The following is an 18,144-nucleotide window of genomic DNA, read 5'->3' on the forward strand; positions in this document are numbered from 1 at the left end:
AGTACCTTTTTATAGTGAGAAGTTAAGTGATGCAAAGAGGAAGTACTCCTCTTATGACTTGGAACTATATGCTTTAGTGTAGGCTTTGAGGAAGTGGAGACACTATCTCCTTCCTAAGGAATTTGTAGTTTATACGGACAACCAAGCATTGAGCTTCCTAAACTCACAAGACAAACTCAGTCATAAACACATGAAATGGGTGGAGTACATGCAAGCCTACACATTCACAATCAAGCACAAGAAAGGATAGTTAAATTGGGTTGCTGATGCATTAAGCAGGAGACTTTTGACTGTCCAAGAAATCCAATTGAGGAGCATAGGAGTTGATTGTTTTAGAGACCTATGCCCAGAGGATGAAGACTTCTGAAATGACTACAAGGTGTGTAAGGAGTATCAAAATCACTTCCATAGTGAGTATTCTGAATTTGCTTTGCAAAATGGACTATTGTTTAGAGGTGGACAACTTTGTGTGCCTAGAGGCTCAATGAGAGAAAACCTCATTCAAGAGAAGCATAGTGGAAACCTTAGTGGACATTTTGGAGTCAATAAGACTCAAGAGTTGGTTCAGAGGTATTACTATTGGCCAAGGATGAATCAAGATGTGAGAAAGTATGTGGAGACTTGCATAGTTTGCCAAAAGGCCAAGGGTACTTCTTCAAATGTCAGTTTATACCAACCTCTTCCCATACCAAATAGACCTTGGGAGTGCATTAGTATGAAATTTGTGGTAGGTTTACCAAGGACAAAGCATGGATTTGATAACATTTATGTCATTGTGGATAAATTTAGTAAGATGGCCCACTTTGTGCCTTTCAAGACTACTCATGATGCATGCCAAATAGCTCATTTGTTCTTCAAAGAAGTGATAAGGATACATGGTTTACCCATGAGCATTGTTTCAGATAGGGACTCAAAGTTCATGAGTCATTTTTGGAAGACACTTTGGCAAAATCTTGGCAGTAACCTATCTTTTGGATCAACCTACCATCCTCAAACAGATGGGCAAACCGAAGTGGTGAATAGGAGCTTAGGGAAATTATTGAGGTGCCTTACCAAAGAGTATAGTCAGATATGGGATCAAGTACTTTCACAAGATGAATATGCATACAATGACACAATAAATAGGACTACCGGCAAGAGCCCTTTTGAAGTGGTCTATGGTGTTCACCCAAGGGGTATTTTGGAGTTGAGAGACTTAGGTAGTGCAACAACAAGAAGTGGATATGCAGAAGACTTTTCTCAGTCAATGAAGGAGGTACATGAATCAGTCAAGCAAGCATTGATGGAAAACACAAGCAAAATCAAACAAAAATTTGATGAAAAAAGGAAGAACCTACAATTTCAAGTGGGAGATCTTGTCATGGTGCACCTAAAAAAAGAAAGGCTGCAGTAATGAGTGCCTAACAAGTTGCAAATGAGAAGGTTGGGTCCATGTGCCATTCTAGCCAAGTATGGAGAAAATGCATACAAGGTGGACCTACCTAGTGACATAGGATTGTCACTGGTTTTCAACATAACAGACTTAGTTTCCTACAAAGGAACAATTCAAGGTTCAGATTGTAGTCACTCAGAGGTATTAGATGATGTGAACAACCTTCAACTACCAGCAAGACCAAATCCAAAGGCCAAGAAGGTGTTAAGTTCAAGGATCGCCAAGAAGACAAGGCATCAAATCTATTGGGAGAACCTAATCAAAAGGTAGGGTATGGATGATGCTAAAGCTACATGGGTGCTTGAGACAGAGTTTAATAAGATAGGCATTGATCATAATCTGATTCCCAAGGAGGTGATGTGTTTTCTTTTGTTTGGGAGAATGGTGCGTGAGCACATAGGACTTAGGCTTATAGATTTTTCACATTCTGGCTTGTACTGACCCTAGCCAAGTCAGGTATTGAATAAGGACTCTAGGTGGGTCCAAGAGTGAGTGTGATGAGTGAAATGTAGGCCTAGATTCAGTTAGTTCTTCTTAGGCTTGCATTTTGTGCATAAGTAGTGGTTTGAATAGGTATTTGACCTTCTTGATGGTCAAAAGTGTCAAAACTTGGTATAAGCATTAGGGAGGGTTAAAATAGTCTTATAAATCCTTTAAAAGTCATGAGTAATGACATAGAATAGGTTTCATAGGTTGAAAAGGCAAAAAGTGCAAAAAGTGCAAAATTGCAAAAAGTTGTCATGACAACTTTTGAAAGTTGTCATGACAATTTTTGTCCTAAATTGCTTAGCGATGGAGTTAGGGATAGACCAACACCCTAGAATGCCTCCAAATGTGGGGAAGACTATAAAAACCTTCTCTTGCATTGTTACCAAGGTTGGAGTTTTGTTTTTATGAGATCAACAATCTGAAACTACTCATTTTTGGACTGTGTGACATCATTTTGGCTTATTTTGCTCATATTGTGAATACAAATGGATTGAATCCATTGTTCCAGTAATAGATTGAGTTTCTTTAGTGTGTTACAGAGTATTTAGTTTCATTTCAATCTTTGTAGTTAGGTTGTATTAGTGTTTTCTTGGTTTTGTTTGCAAATAACCAATTTTGGCTTGTATATAACACTTTTTTGTAAAATGGTTGCCCCATGAATTCCCTTTGTGCTACCATCATAGCCTACTAGTAAATGGAAGGAACCACTTGTACAGTGTACATATACAGGGACAAGTGCTGGAGATGAATTTTGATATGACTGTCACCCTGTTCTAGGCGAGTCCAGGAACAACCCGGCTAGAGAAGATAGGGTGAATTTGGAGTGCAAAGTGCAGGGGTGCATGCAAGACCACAAAATAACCTTTTTTGGAGGGGTCCATGAAGTTCATACAGAGTTTCCTATGCAAGGATAATCCTTGAGAAGACCATTTGATGCCCAAACACAAACTTGACCAGTCACTGCCGATTAGAAGGTCTAAAAACCCTTCAAAACCATCATTTTTGGGTTAGGGCATTGTACAGTGAGTTGAGAAACCAAAACCACCTAAATCTCTTGGGGATAGGTATATCATTGAATAATATCAAACCTTGTTATAGGGTCTTTTGGACCATTTTCCTCCAAGCCCTAGAAAACCGAATTTTGGAGGCCTAATTGGGGCTCATTCCTTATAGTCCTTTTCTAGGCAAAATGGTGAAATTTGTAAGAAAAGAAATGAGAGAAAACCTAAATTGGATCCAAAAGGGATTTCAAACATGTTAGAAGCCACCTCCACACATCTACATCAACTCACAATAGTAGGAGGTCAAATTGACAAGTTGAAGCCAAGACAACCATATTGAGCACATGGGAAACATTGTGAATTGGTAGGGTTCCTAGTTAAACACTTGAAGCAAGTACCTTGAGATTGACAAGAAGAAATCCCTAGAAGAGATTGATAAGGACTTGGAGTTCTTACAACATAGCTAGACCTTGAGAGTTGGTGGAATTGAACAACACCAGCTAGGTGAAGTGTGAGCAAGCTAGGTGAGCCCCCTCAGATTTGGAGAAAGTTGAAGATGCTAAAATTGAAATAGAAACTAGCCCCACTAGGCTATCTCCATCATAACAAGACCATATAGATAAGAAACCAAAAGAGAAGGACAATGATCCCACTTAGAATCAACCCACAAGGGCATTTCTCTATTAACAAAATGATAAATCCAAAGCCAGCCATACCAAAGGCCCGAGGAAACAAAAAGCAACAATCGAAAAATACCATCCAAGTCAAACTCCCCCAAAGTAGGAACACACTTGAAGCCAAGGATAGGGCCTAGGGAAGAGTGTTAATAAAAATAACCAACACAAGCAAGAGATTCAAGCCAAAAACCCCATGATGTGGGATAGATTAGTGAAAAATAGGCTGCATCAAACCAAAAGAGTCATACTTAGCCCAAGACAAACCTTTCTCCAAACAAGAACCCCAACCAACAAACACCAATGAAAAGGCCACCAGAATCGAAAATAGTGTCCTAAAGGAAAAACCTCACCCAACCCAAAAAGGAAAAGCAGAGAAGATCCACTAAAAATGCACAACACAAATATAGAAGGCTTAGCCTTAACACTAAATATAGAGACCAACGAGAAAGCCTAGAAAAATAGCGAAAATATCAAAACTGGGGGAGGGGAGGCCAACTTGTGACACCAAAGAAAAGTGTTGAAAAAACACACAGTCCCCTCAAGGAGCTAGCAGAAGTCACTAGCATGCCCCAAAAAGCATGCATAGCAAAGGAAAAGGAATCATCATCCCCTTTTTCCTCTGATTTAGACTCCCCATTCCCAAACAAACCCTAACTCTACTCCCCCCTTGCTGCTCAATAATTAAGTGCTAAAAAAAGGTATTGTTATAATAGTTATTTACAATATAGTAGTTATTTACATATATTTAAAACTATATGTAATAAGGAAAGAATTTTTTTTTGTCTATTGTTAGGTTACAAATTAAAGCATTGTTCTACATTTTAAACTCTCAACCTATGAAATATGTCAATTATATTGTATAAAATATATTGATCATATTAATATTCTTGACATTTAACATGAAAAAATCAATAATTTGTCAGTTTTATCTTAGTAAACATGCAGTGTTAACATTCCTAACTTTGAGCATGAATATATATTCAACATTGAAAAGATAAAGTCGCTAATAAAATTTGAAATAATTAAGAACACCTTGTGCCTCTTATCTAATTTATCAATCTGAGGTCATTAGTTTGGCCTTCAATTCTAAATATTTTCTAATTTCAAATATATAGGCCACTTATTTTTTGAGTAGGTGCTTCAACCTAGTATTTTGTTGAAATTGTGAAGCATATAAACATATAATTTTCATACTAAAACTAGTTACACTAACTACTTTTCAATGTTTGACAAAATGAAGAGTAAGAAGACAACACACCAAATTTGACTTTAAAGAATAATTTGTTGGCATATGGACACTCCAATGAGACATTGTGTATGATTGAAGGTTTTGTCATTGATGGCAACCTTGCAATGCTATGGCACCAGCAAAGACATTATACTGGCAAAGCATTACACAAGCAACCTTGCAATTCTATGGCACCGACAAAGACATTATATCGGCAAAGAATTACTCAAACAGAATAGTGCATTGGCACCGGCACAGAAGATGTACACTGGCACAGAAGGAAATATGTATACCGGCACAGAGGCCGACGGGACTTTTGATATGTAATATTTTGTTTATCATTGTAAGCCGACTTGGCAAATTGTAAAATGACTCTTGTATATAAAAGAGATCATTGTAGGCATTTGTAGGATATGGAGAGAATGTAATAAAAAATTATAAGGCAGACCTAATGTGCGAATTGTAGGTCAAGGGTATATGTAAAGGATAGAGCAAGAACCGGTACTGAATCTGGCATTGAAGATGCTATTGTAAAGCAGTACAAAATATTGGATTTGTGTAAATCCTCTTTGTAAGTCAGTGTGACTTCTTGTTGAGCAGTGTGCTCTAGGCAGTTGGCCTTCCTGCATGTGCAGGCCCCTATTGTAAGTAATATTCTCTTATTGGCCAGTAAGTGAATATTGTGGGTCACAAATCCCATCGAGGTTTTTACCACACCGGGTTTCCTCGTTAAACATCTTGTGTTATGATGTTCTTTTCATGTGGATGTTTTTGATTCTGTTAATTACATTAATTCTTGCATACCGGTATACTGTTACTTTATGTTCTGCATGTTCTGTTTTAAGAAAATTTCATTACCGGTCAGATACCGATTCACCCCCCCCCCGCCTCTCAGTATCTGTGGAAACCCTAACAATTGGTATCAGAGCCTGGTCCTCTATTTTCAGAAGCCTAACAACTTGAGGAAGATCTTGACACCGGTAAAGATGGAAAATCTGATGAAGCAACTTGAAAGAGCTCTTACTGACTATGATGCATAGAAGTTGAAAAATATCAAATTAGAAGATGATTTAAAAGCAGCTCAGGACATTATTCACGCACTTCAAGAAAATCTTACTTTTACAAGAAATAAGAAAAGAGAACTTTGTGAAAAATTGCAAAATGAGAATGATGAAAAGGAATCACTTAATGATATGATAAGCAGATTGATGACAACAAAAAATGAAATGCAGGATATGACTATGAGATTTTGCAAAGAGATTGAGGATAGAAAGAAGAATGAAGAAGAATTGATCAGAAGACTAAGTGATGCATCAAATGTGAACACAAGACTTAGCTATGAAAATGACATGTTGAAGACAGATCTGATGCATACTCAGAATGACTAGAATGAACTAATGAGACAAAAAGAAATCTTGGAAAGGGAATTGGAAACTACAAATCAACACAGAAAAATTCAAGAAAAGCTCAAAAGAACTTGGTACCTTATTGAAGAATCAAAAACCCAAAGGTGACACTTTTGGAATTGGATTTGAAGTTGGAGAAAGCTCCAGTACTGCAAATACTCAGGATCACAGCAAATCGGTAAGACCTCCTAATACTTACAAATTCAATGGAAAATGTTTTAACTGTAATAAATATGGTCATAGGGAAAATAAATGTAGATCTAGGAATTATCAGAATATCAATCCTCCCATCAGTCAATGCTCCAAATGCAATAAAATTGGTCATAACTCTGAAAACTGCAGAATGAATGTAAGGTGTTATATTTGTGGAAGATTTGGACATTTATCAAATCAATGGAGAACACAAACCGGCATAGGTTATGGGAAAGCTATTCAGAAAAATAATATAACTTGTTATGCATGTAACAAAATTGGTCATATTGCAAAATTCTATAGAAGTAAAGGTACACCGGTAGATAACAAAAGTACTAGCTTGAAAGGTAAATAAAATGTTGAAAAGGTTAAGCAAGAATTTTCAAAGCAATGGATTAGAAAAGGTGATCTAAATATTGGGGTTACTCCTCCACCGGTAGAACCAACAAATGCCTCACCAGCAAGACAATATGATGCTCCACCGGCAGGACAGAGCAATGCTCCACCGGCAGGATGTTCTTCATCAAATTGAAGAAAATTATCTTGAGGGTTTGGCAATTTAATGACACATGTGCTATTATTCCCTCGGTTAGAGAAAACAAGTTGAAAATCCTTCATTACTGGCAAATAAAGTTGAGTTAATACATTATAGGCAGACAATTAATGTGGTAGGTGGCATAAAAGACTTTATAAGTTAATTTTTTGGCTCCATTTCATTTCACCGTGAATTCTGAAGGTTAATTTTTTGGCTCCATTTCATTTCACCATGAATTCAAACCTTCTGAGAGCGCAAAGATTTCTGAGCTAAGGCATTCCGAGCAAAGAGGCAAAGCATTTCAGCAATCAATCCATCCAAAGGTAGAAAAAGGTATTTATCATCATGGCATCCTCCTCTGCACCTGAATTCATAGCGAACCCTACAGTAGTCGAGGTTATAAATCAACCTAGGCCTATGTTTGAGCTAGTTCCTGAGGTAGCTAAGAAAGACGACAACACAAGTGCTTTTTCCCAAATTCCAAAGGGTGTTGTTTATGCAGAAGACCCTAGAATGTACATTCATTGTAACATAGAGGAATTAGGTCATGAAGAAATCAAAGACATGTACAAATCTGTTATATGTGACAATGCCGGAAATGTGAAACCTGAACACCAAATTGTTGAAACCCTAGGATTCACTGAAATCCTCTGCATTCTTGAATTTCCCAAGGAAGTGATTAGGATAGTTCTCAGTAGGGTACATGGCTCATTCTTTTGGCTTGACTCAGTGCACAAAATTACAAAGGTAGCTGTGAAAGCAGTAAAGGGTTACCTTCCACCGGTACCAGACCCGACAAAACCAAGAAGGTCTCCAATGACCTAGTAACGAAACTAACTGGTGCAACATCCGACAAAAGATCATTGAGGGTTAATGATGTAACCGATACAAATGTGAGATTCATTAGCATGATTCTAGGTTACAAAGCAACTCATGCAAATAGGCTTAATTCTGTTTCCAGTTTATGCATAAAAAGTGCTTATGACATGGTTAAGAACAATGTAAAAATTGACATCTGTGAATGGTTAAAAGATGAGTTAATTGACAACTTAGCAAAAATCAAGAAGGATAAGAAAGGAACCTTTAGATTTGGAAATTTGCTTGTATGCTTAATGCTACATATAACTAACAAGCTCCCGGTATAGGCAACAAGGATTTTGGATTTGACATACCAATAGGAAAACAATTGTCTGACTTATTCAACAACATGGGTGAAAACAAAGAAAAGAATATCCATGAGTATTTTCAAGCACTAAAGGTCAAAATAATAAGAGGATTAGACTATCACAGGAAATTGTCAACAAATACAAGGATGACATATGTTTTGTAATAAAAAAGGATGAGATCTGGATGGAAGCAGTCATCCCAAGAACAATCTGGGTTACAAAAATGGGGTATGAAGCAGATGACCTCATAGTGGAAACTCATGCCAAAGCACTTCTGGAAGCCCCCCATGAACCAAAGGAAGAAGTATTTGGTAGTGCTGAGCACATTGAAAGTCAAATTCAATCCAAAAAGAGAGTAAAGAAGTTGAGGCATCTATGAGGAAAGGAAGCAGGCAAGCAAAAGCCTTAAAAGATGATGTACTAAAGAAAACCGACATAACAGAAGAAGAGTTGGCAGCCCAATAGCCCGAAACTCATCTATCACCGGTAGATACCTCCTCAGAAGGAGATATGCCAGCAACTTTCAAAAAAGTTGTTAGGAAAAGAGACCCCTCACCGGTATCCACTCCTTCACCTAGAAGGACAAGACGGAAGCAACAAGCTATGAGGTCTCCAGTCAAGAAAGCCACACCTAAGAAAAAGTTGACCCCCAAAAGGAAGAAGAAGACAGACACTGACGTGACCCCTTTTGACATATTACTGGATGAAATCACAGAGGAAGGAAAATTGAAAAACATAGGGAAAATCTATGACACCCTATCATAAGATGAGAAAGGAGAAATCGAGGAAAGTGTTATACTACACATGGACATGTATAAAAAGTTTTTGATGCAAGTCCTAAATGAAATTCCTGATGAATTATATAAAAGACTTGAGGCCAGAAGGCAAGGAATAATTGAGTTGGATAAGAAAATAAAAATCGAAAAATTACTTGTAGTATACCCAGCCAACTCACCTAAGGAAATTGATGATTTGATAGCTTAGGCCAACCGAACAGTCTTTTCCACTGCACAACGACAAATATCATTAATGGCAGGTAGAGTTACTAAAGTTTCAACTGAAACAGAAGATGGTTGGGATAGATTCTTGATTGAAAAAGAAAAACAAGAAGAATATATGAATCCCAAGCCCATTCTGGTATATCAAAAAGACAAAGGGAAAGGTAAAGTTGGTGGACCACCAAGTATCAAGATTAGAGACAACTTACCCCCACCTCCTTTAAATACTCAACTGGTAAAAACAACTACAGAAGATCAACCGGTAGCTGAGAGCATGGACACAGAGGATAACAATCCTAATCCTGAAGTCCTATATACTGTGAATGTTGATACTCAAAAAATCAACATAGTGATAGATAAGGATACCACAGAGAAATTTGATAATAAAGAGCAACCGGCAACAGGAAACCAAGAGCAACCGACAACAGATTCAGAGAAAAAGAGGGAATCTGGAACACAAAAAGAGCAACCAACAGAGCTAAAGGCTCCAAAACAGATCCCATCGGTAAGAAATGATGCAAGAAAAACTATGGAGACACAAACAGACCTACCAGAGGTCAATACCAACATGGTCCCTTCCACCGGCACTTAGTTTACTGGGTCATCATCAAATGTAATAGAGGTATTGCTCGATTCTATCAAGAAAATAACTGATTATAGCTCACAAGCATATAAAGCAATAGATGATTCAATTCCAGTTTTGAAATTAATAGCTCCAAATTGTAATATAACCAACAAAGATTCTTTAGGCCAGTTAGATACACTTTGTAAATATATTTCTGGAAATTTTGAGCAAACAAAGGTAGAAACTGTAAAGGAAAGTGTAGAAAAAGAAAAACATAAATTCTTTGAGGAAGGAATAAAGAAGTGTAACAGGGAATTTGACACTCTTCTACTGGAACTGTGCAATTTATTGAAAGAGTACAAAACTCTGTATAAAGACACCTGTAAGAAAAACTTTTTGACCACGGATGTAGACAAAAAGATAAGCAAGGTACAGGAAGAGATCAATAAACTTGCTGATAATTTTGTTAACTCACCCGATACATTATCAGTTTTTGAGGAAAAGATAACAAATTTTGAGGAAGAATTGCTTAAACTAGAAAGAGAAAAAGAGAAAATAATAAACAAGGCAAAAATTTTGAGATCTAAACTAAGTCCAAGATTGGACTACTTAGCATCTCTGCGTAAGGAAATCTCAGAGGCACTAAAATAGGGTAGCAAAACACCAGCAGAGCACTTGCAGCATCTCATCGGTACAGTACATAGAACTGAGATAGCAATAAAGGAGAGCAAGAAGTTTATGGATGGTATAAACATAATTTTGGGAGATATTCTTCAACTAATAACTACCCAACTACAAGGTTGAGGTTATGTATTGGTACAACTACAAATCTACTAACCTTTGTCATTGATGCCAAAGGGGGAGTAGTAGATGAGAAAATTCAAAACACAGGGATCACATGCTTAGGGGGAGCCCTCATATTTTTGGTAACATTTTTTTTGGTATACACATTTTTGGATATCTTTTTGAAATTTCTCATGAGTGTTGCCATCAATGCCAAAGGGGGAGATTGTTGGCATATGGACACTCCAATAAGACATTGTGTGTGATTGAAGATTTTGTCATTGATGGCAACCTTGCAATCCTATGGCACCGACAAAGACATTATATCGGCAAAGCATTACTCAAACGGAACAATGCACCGGCACCGACACAGAAGATGTACACCGGCACAAAAGGAAATATGTATACCGGCATAGAGACCGACAGGACTTTTGAAATGTAATATTTTGTTTATCATTGTAAGCCAACTTGGCAAATTGTAAAATGACTCTTGTATATAAAAGAGATCATTGTAGGCATTTGTAGGATATGGAGAGAATGTAATAAAAAATTATAAGGCAGACCTAATGTGCGAATTGTAGGTCAAGGGTATATGTAAAGGACAAAGCAAGAACCGGTACTAAATCTGGCATTGAAGATGCTATTGTAAAGCAGTACAGAATATTGGATTTGTGTAAATCCTCTTTGTTAGTCAATGTGACTTCTTGTTGAGCAGTGAACTCTAGGCAGTTGGCCTTCATGCATGTGCAGGCCCCTATTGTAAGTAATATTCTCTTATTGGCCAGTAAGTGAATATTGTGGGTCACAAATCCCACCGAGGTTTTTTCGACACCGGGTTTCCTCGTTAAACATCTTGTGTTATGGTTTTCTTTTCATGTGGATGCTTTTGATTTTGTTATTTGCATTAATTCTTGCATACCGGTATACTGTTACTTTATATTCTGCATATCCAGTTTTAAAAAAATTTCCTAACTGGTCAGATACTGATTCACCCCCCCCTCTCAGTATCTGTGGGAACCCTAACATAATTTAGTTCCATATCCTAGATCTTTTTTTCTTGAATTTAATTTATGATATTTTAAATGTAACAATTTAAATGACTAGTACATTGTAATAGTTGTTTGTAAAGTAAAAATTATATCTAACACCTATCAATAAATATTTAATACTAGACTATAGATTGAAGTCTTATTTACATTTAAAATTATCAATCTATTAAAGACCAATTTATTCATTCAAGAGTTTTCCACTTCATGACTTTTAGCATGAAATACTAACACTTCTACATAAGCAATATTATTTCAACATTTAATCAGAAATCTATCACTCCCATCACTTTCACATTTATTGATGAAATTATAAATGAAAGGATTTAAATGACTAACACATTATAATCAACACCATAGTTGTTCAATGTAAAGTCAAAATTGCATCCAATACCTCGAGAAAGTTGTCTACTGTCAGCTTACAAATTGAAGCCTCTTTTACGTTTCAAATAATCAACCTTTCAAAGATACCAAGCACACGTGTTAACATTCTAAACTTTCAACACAAAATCATTATCACTTCTATACAATTTTAAAATTTAATTAAATGTATGTTAGTTCTATTATTTTCACATTTATCTTTTGTTCAATTGAGATAGTGAGATCAAAGTCTAGTGTGCAATGGTTTATATCCAACTTACATATGTTGGGATTAAGGTGTCTTGACCTTAGATTCCAAACATGTTTATTTAATTATTGATTGTATTTTCACCCACTTTGGGAGTCCTAAGGTTTTGTGAGCAAATGTCATAGGTTGCTATTTTGATACTATAACAAATTTCTATTATGATTATGATGGTTTATTGTTCAGAGCAAGAGTCATGGAGATTTATTTTATGGTTGTAGGAATTTATGTTTTGAGCTTACTTTTGACAAGTGATGTGAGGTAAGGAAGGTGTCTAATCTTGGTCATGGTAACTTCTATGTTTTACTTAAATTATATTTGGTACCTGAGATGATCATTATGGACGAGATAGGTGTTGTTTCATTACATGTTACTATGTGCAACATGTCATGGGATTAATAAAGATGTTGTTTGTGACACAACTTACCTCTTAGGTATTGGAGATGGTTTTGGAAACCATGGGCACATACTTCTTTGTGGGACCTCTATTTATATGTTGATGCCTTGGTTGATTTGGTGAGACGGGTTGATTAATTTCTAGGCATTGTTATGCTATCAAAATTATTATTGAATTCTCTATTGTAGGTACTCCTGAAGAACATTGTCTGTATACATTATTTTATAACCATTGTTGTGAGTGATTATACAATTGGGTCTAGCTTTAGTGTGTGGGTTCTATTCCCATAAGCGTTTTCCCACGTATATCTAGTGTTGTGATTGTATTTGATTAAATCTGAATTTTATATGTGTTTATCTCATTTGTAATGGTTAAGAGTTTGTAAGAATTTTTTTCATCATCCAGCCTATTATATTTAGCATTTGGAAGCTTTATTCTACACTGCAACTTCCTTTTCATTAGTATTAAAGCCTGGTAAACTTTGTCATTATTTTTTAGGTTGATGGATTTTTTGCATTGATCTGGTTTTAATGGGATTTTTATAGAGGAAGATTTCATAACCTTATTGCAATTTCTATATATCAAGCACATCAAGAAACATAGAGACATAAAAGTTTAGTGGTGGCAATTTTGAGTTGTGGAAACTCAAAATAGAAGCTATGATTAGGGATAGAGATCTATGAGCCAAGGTTTCTTTGAAAAAGCCCTAAAATACACTACAAGATGTATGAGATACAATAGACCAGAAAGGCAAGTTTTTGATAAGACCCTATTTGGCTAATTTTATACACTTGAATGTCTAGGAAGAGAAGAATATAGCTAATCTTTGGAAAAAGATTGGTGATATTTATCAAGAGAAATCATTGAAAAATAAATTATTTCTAAGAAAGAAGATGTATTCTTTGAGGATGTATGAAGGACGGCCCATTTTTGATCACAGGAATGCATTTAACATGCTGGTTGCTCAATTGAAATAATTTGATATCAAGATTGATGATAAAGAAAAATGCTTGTTTTTGTTATGTTCTTTGTTGAACTCATAAGATCACCATGCGATGGTCAGTGGAAGTACAACGGCCACTTTCAAAATGGAGGATGTGGTCACTTTGTTGTTATCTAAAGAGATGCAAAGGAATTTTTTTGAGATGGCTAAGTGGGCCCTAATTGCTTATTGTAGAACAATAGAGAAAGGAAATAAGAAAGACAATAACCTGGTAAATATAAGTCTTTGGGGAGATCTAGATATTCTTATAAAAAATTTCAATGCTAAATGTTATAATTGCAACAAATCTAGTATTTTAAAAGAGTGAAAGGAGGAGAAGAAAAAGAAAAGTGAAAAGAATTTCTCTAATTTTGACTTTAATGAATCTTCTCATGATGAAGTAGATGTTTTTGGTGTGACCTTGGCAACACATGCATTGGAAGATGTGTAGTTAATAAATTTAGGGTCTTTTTTCCACATGACCTCACACATAGGTTGAAGTTTGAAGAGTTTGATTGTGGGAAGGTGTATTTGAGTGATTATTATCACCTGAAGGTTGTTTCTTGTGGATGAATCAAGATTCAATTTTTCTAAAAGTAAAGTGAAGGAGATTGATGCTATACTACATATCCCTAGTTTGGCACAAAACCTATTGTCAATTAGCAAGATGATTGATGTGGGTATACATGTTGTTTTATCTAGTGGTGTATGCAAGATAACAAGAGGCTCTTTGATGCTTGATAAGGGTGTTTGTATAGGAACCTTCTATAAGCTAGATGCATATATAGTTCAATGTACTAATGCTTCTACTAAGTCTAAGAAAAGGGCTTTGAATAATAGAGCCCCTACTTTCAGTGCTTGTTGAGACGAAACCCATGGAGGCTAGGTCTAGTAAGAATCTCTCATTGAGACATCTTAGAGTCTTTATTTGTGAGGTATATGAACATGGGTCATGTGGCAAAAGATAAAAATTGGAGAACAAGGTGGTTAAATGTATCTTTATGGCCTACAATATTGATGAGAAAGGCTACAAGATTTGGGATCTAGTTGTATAGAATATTCTCTAAGGTAGAAGTGTGATTATTTGTGAGATGAAACCTTTTGCTATTGATTTGTAGCTAGAGAATTAAGAGAAATTGAAAATGGGGGTAGTTGAGGTACCATCTACTATGATAAGAAATGAATAATGCACTCTTATTTGACTTGATATTGAGGAGACCTCAAGTAGCCCTGAAATTTCTAAAAAAGAGAAACAACCTTAGCCTCAGTAATTGAGGAGGTCTACCTGTGATAGCAAGTATCTTGATAGATATGGCCATTCACTAGAAAGATTTGGATATTTTTTTTATTCTAGTTGCATATTTTATTTGATTGTTAAAACTAATGAGCCTAGGATTGTTAGACAGGCTCTGGATATGCAAGATGCGGATTCCTAGATGTAAGTCATAAATGAATCTATGGTTGCATTGAATAACAATGCTACATGGGATATGATACCTTTTCCTGAAGGATGGAAACCATTTGGATTTAAGCGGGTGTTCAAGAATAAATTGGGTATAGATGGACATGTTGAGAAGTATAAAGCATTCTTGGTCATAAAGTGGTATACTTAGGTAGAGGGAATTTATTAACATGAAATATTATCTCTTGTATCTATGTTAACATCCATTTGATTCTTATTATTAGTTGCAGTATATTATGAATTAAAAGTTGAATAGATGGATGTGAAGACAATATTTCTTTACAGTGATTTGGAGGAGTAAATTTACTTGTCACAACTAGAGCATTTCATTGGAAAGGGTAAAGAGAACCTTGTTTATAAGTTGAAGAATTTTTTTTCTAGTTTGAAACAATATCCTAGAATATGGTATCAAAAGTTTGAAACCTATGTGTTGTCTTTAAGATTTTTGAGATCTAAATCTCACTCACTACTCTTTTAAAATTCCACATTTCCACCCTTCCCTATGGCTTTATTCCTTTGTTGTATATCCACCTTTGCTAGATCTAGTGTTAGATCTATCTTCTCCTACTTATGGCTCTTCCCAATATACTGTAATTAATGTGGTGGTTGTGGTTGGGGATCTTCCTGTGGGGTTCCTAACCTAGATGCTCTGTCTTTGGAATCCTCTCTGGTTTCTTTCTCTCCATATGTATCTTCATGGGCTATGGTGTTGAAACCTATGTGTTGTATTTAAGTTTTATAAGATATAAATATGACCATTGTGTGTATTATAAATATAAAAATGGTTAGACTGTTATCATAGTCATGTATGTGCATGATATGTTATTTATTAAGATGGTAAAGGAATGATTTTATATGTGAAGACTTAGTCAGCAACACAATTTGAAATGAAAGATATAGGTGCAGTGAGATATATTCTTGTGATTGAGATCACCAAAGATAGATCAAGTAAAAATATTTAAATGAGCCAATGTAGGTATGCTAACTTTATATTAGAGAAATTCAACAAGACAACTTGCTGGTAGTTAGTTGAACTCCAATGGTATAGGGAATGAAGTTTTTTGTGGATGATTGTCCAAAATCTTCTACTGATATGGACGACATGTCTAGAGTACCTTATGAAAGTTTTCTTGGAAATTGGATGTATGCTATGGTTCGTATTAGGCTAGATATTGCCCAAGCAATGAGAGTCCTTATCCATATATGGTTAATTCTAGCAAGGTGCATTGGGATGCGGTTAAGAGAGTGCCTAGGCATTTGATGGGTACTTATGAATATTCCTTATGTTTTCATAGTTATCCTTCTAGACCTTAGCATTCAATTTACATTTATGGATATGCGGATTTGGGTTGCACATGTTACATTGACAACAGAAGATTCACTAGTGGATATGTTTTTATGATGTTTGGTGGTGCTATCAATTGGATGAGTAAGCGACAAGTTGTTGTTGCTTTGTCCACTCTAGAAGAAGAGTACATAGTAACTAATCATGCTTGTAAAGATTCTATTTATATTGAAAGATTATGTTCTGATATTCATTTTGAAGATAGATAGATTACTATCTACGGTGATAGACAAAGTTCTATTTGTTTAGCGATGAATCCTACTTTTCATGCTAGAACAAAGAAAATTGATGTACAATTTTACTTTATTTGTGAAATGCTAGAAGATAAAAAGGTGAACATGGAGGAAATTGATACTTTGGTGTATCTTGCAGATTTATTGATGAAGGTAGTGAGCAATGAGAAATTGCGATGGTGTACCAATTCTATGGGACATGGGGCCTTGAGGGAATGATAGAGTTTTGACTTTTGATAGGTCTTTGACATGTGGGAAAATATTGGGATTAAGGTGTCTCAACCTTAGAGTCCAAACATGATTATTTGATTATTTATTTTATTTTCACCCACCTTGTAAATTATAACATTTAGAGAGCTAGTATCATAGGTTGCTATGTTAATACTATGAAAAAATTCTATTATGACTATGACGATGTCTAGTTTGGTCGAAGAGTCATGGAGATTTATTTTGTAGTAGTTGACATTTATATTTACACTTAACTTTTGACAAGTGATGTGAGGTAAGGCACCTAATCTTTCTCATAGTAGCTTTTATGTTGTACTTACATCACATTTGGCAAGATGATTGTAATGGAAGAGATGGGGGTTGTTGTATTGGAAGTTGCTATGTGCAACATGTCACCAAATTAAGCAAGATGTTCTTTGTGAAACAACTTACCTCTTATGCATTTGAAATGGTTTTGGAAACCATGGGTGCATACCTTTTTATGTTGACATCTATTTATATGTTGATGCCTTAGTTGATTTTTTAGATAGGTTGATTATTTTCTAAAGCATTGAACATTATGTTACTAGAATTGTTCTTAAATTCTCTATTGTAGCTACTCCTAAATAGCATAGGCTCTGTACATTGTATTTTAACTATTGTTGTTTCAAATAATACAATTGATTTTGAATTTTGGAGTGTTGGTTTTATTCTCTCAAAAAGGTTTTCTCGTGTATATCCAGTGTTGTAGTTTTATTTGTTTATCTAATCTTTAATAATTAAGGGTTTGTAATATATTTTTGCATCATCTCTCCAACTAGATTTAGCATCTCAAAGAATTATTCCACACTCTGGCTTTCTTTCAAGATATTTCTTAACTCAATAATGGTGTCCACTCATGTCCATCAATGCCCACAAAACATAATTACCCTATAGAGGACAACAATTTCAATCTGAAGTAAGATGGGCATAGAATATTGTGGCATTTCACTTGTCTATATTTAGTGATAGTCTTGTGAGATTTTAGAAAATGATTAAATTTTATCAGATACCATTCCTATATAAAAAAATTAATTTAATGTTGGATGAAGAAGTAGGTAGAGAGAGAAGTAGGGAGGGAGGGATAGAGTGATAGGTAGGTAGATAGAGAGGTAGGGTGGGAGGGAAATGGTGAGAGGTAGGTAGAGAAAGAAAGAGAGTGGGTATAGAGGGAAGGAGGGAGGGAGAGAGGGATAAGTATAGATAGAGATAGGGAAGGAAGTAAAAAGGGATATGAGAGATAAAGATATTTAGGGAGGGAATCAAGGATAGGTATCTAGATATAGATGTAGGGTGGGAGGTATAATTGGAGAGGTACCTATAAAGAGATAGATGT

Source organism: Cryptomeria japonica, chromosome 4 (genome assembly GCF_030272615.1).
Source record: "Cryptomeria japonica chromosome 4, Sugi_1.0, whole genome shotgun sequence".
Lineage (NCBI taxonomy): Eukaryota > Viridiplantae > Streptophyta > Pinopsida > Cupressales > Cupressaceae > Cryptomeria > Cryptomeria japonica.